General features: G+C 40.5%; 1 long non-coding RNA gene across 1 annotated transcript; it reads left to right on the top strand.

Moving 5' to 3' along the window:
- The first annotated feature begins 292 nt into the window (after positions 1-292).
- Positions 293-1,072, top strand: LOC122180558. Its single transcript, XR_006179154.1, has 3 exons — positions 293-317; positions 773-823; positions 941-1,072. It is a non-coding gene; the product is annotated as an uncharacterized LOC122180558 (long non-coding RNA).
- Positions 1,073-2,074: the final 1,002 nt, after the last annotated feature.

The following is a 2,074-nucleotide window of genomic DNA, read 5'->3' as shown; positions in this document are numbered from 1 at the left end:
GACTCAAATAAGATAAATCTCCTGTCCTCCTTAGGTAGTTCCATCTCAGTAGAAGCTATTCTGTGAGATAACAAAAGACTGCAGGTAGTTGTCTTCTACCACTGCATGAGAATTGCTAAATCATGGCTTGAACCAATGATTGCACACCTGGTGAAGGGACACAGCTAGCCTTGGGAGCACAGGTGAAAGCACTACATGTGAAACCACTTTCTACCCCTCCCCAAGCTTTATTTAAGGACTGGCTGCCATAAGAGAAGGGTGTCTAGCTGGAGCTCCCTTCTTTTGAAGTATGTGGGGAGCCATTATCTTTGGAATGGGTAAGCAAGTCTTTCTTTAACTACTCTGTGGCCATTCCCTTTTTTTTTTGTGTAATTTGGAACTGATTATTTGCTGTTGCCTTTCTCTACAACCACCAAAACATTTTTCTTTGCTTTCTTTTTTCATCTCTCCCATGAACTCAAAGTGAACGTCTTAAGAAGTAGTCAATTTTCATTGTATCATTTTATTATTTCAAATTGCTGGTTGTTGTTGTCCACCTGTATCTTTTTCGCTTGTTCGGATTTATTTTTTGCCTTTCTTTTTGTCTCTCCTTAGAACTGATGAGGTGTGTGTGAGGGAATCTTTTAGTTTTTTCAATGTGAATTGAAAGTTGAAAAAACACTGGGTTAATTTCTGTTTTAAAACCTTGTTAGTTTGTTTTGAGGTTTTTCTCTGAGGAAAGCTTGAGAGACTTTTTTTAAAAACATACTGCTTTATATCTTGTCTGCTGCAGGTTTTTAGCCTTTTTCTCCACTGGAGAGAGGTGCAAAAGCTGTTAATAAATGTAAGTAAAATCAAGTGCCTCTTTTATCTTTAGTTATTGAAATACAACAGGAAATTAACAATGTAAAGAAAACTTAGAGAAAGGATGTTAATTTTTTTCCACTCCTTGCTTTTTCAGTGGTTTTCAGTGAAAACTGTCTGTGTGATATTGCCCAATTGTAGGAGGTGAAATTAATGTCGAAATGGAGTATTAACCACAGAAGGCTAAAGGGAAGGGAGGACAACAGAGGAAGAAAGAAGAAAAAAAAAATAAAATCATGTAGAAAAAAAAAAAACAAGCATAAAATACTTTTGTTACTATTTGACATGTCTTTAGAATTGGGGGGGGGGACGGATGGACGGACATAGAATTAAATTACTTTTATGCTAAATTCAAAAAATGAAATGGTGTTTCTTTTTTGCTAACTAGACACTGACTAATCTAAAACCTAAGGCTTTTCCAGTAGGTAGCTACTTAGTGGCCATCGTGGCCATAAGGTGCTGGCCAGCCCTATGCCTGTGGTGCCCGGCTTTCCCCCAGCAAGTATCAGAAGTCAAGCGTTAGGTTGGTTCAAAGTTGGGGAGCCCAGCTATTGAATTAATTCAGCTAATGGCTGTTTATACCACAGTCCTATCAGCTAGTGGCTGAAAGACTTTTGGGCTGTCTCTGAGGGCCAGGCTCCATGCCATGCCACCTGCTGCAGGCAGCCTCAGCTGTGCCTCCCTCCTGATCAGGCCTCTTTGCAGGCCACCTGCTCCTCTCCTTCTCCTCCTGCAGGCTCAGGAAGCTCCAGGTGGAGAGAATTCAGCTAGCAACAACACCAATTACTTAGAGGTTTCAAAATGAGGCCTTTGGAGAGGGGCTGGTAGGATCAAGTGAAGGTCAGACAATGGTAGGTAGAAGGTTAAATGTTGGAAAGAGGAGGGTCTTACTCTGATTTGGTTTTCCTCATACTTGTTTGTTCATTTGCTTTTCTCAACCAGAGGCAACTCTTGCAATCCCTACCTCATCTTTCTTTGTTTTAGCTCTGTTTGACTTGAACAGATTTCTCTCTTTTGCTGTGTGGATTCCTACATGCCAGTGATCTGAGGAAGACCCCATTTTGGCTCTTGTTGTCTGGCTAACTGAGGTTGGCTATTATGAAGAATGTCCTTTTGAGCTGCCTTAGATTTGGACTTGCTCTCTGAGTCACTAGTTTGAGTTTTCTAAGTTCAAGTATGCAGTGATGTTGGCATTTTTCTGATGTTTTAGTGCTTGTTCCAACAGTTCTTC

This window comes from Lagopus leucura, unplaced genomic scaffold (genome assembly GCF_019238085.1).
Source record: "Lagopus leucura isolate 7727_CA_CO unplaced genomic scaffold, USGS_WTPT01 Super-Scaffold_100004, whole genome shotgun sequence".
Taxonomy (NCBI): Eukaryota; Metazoa; Chordata; class Aves; order Galliformes; family Phasianidae; genus Lagopus; species Lagopus leucura.
Note: the sequence above shows the minus strand (reverse complement) of the source record. Positions and strands in the feature narration are given on the sequence as shown.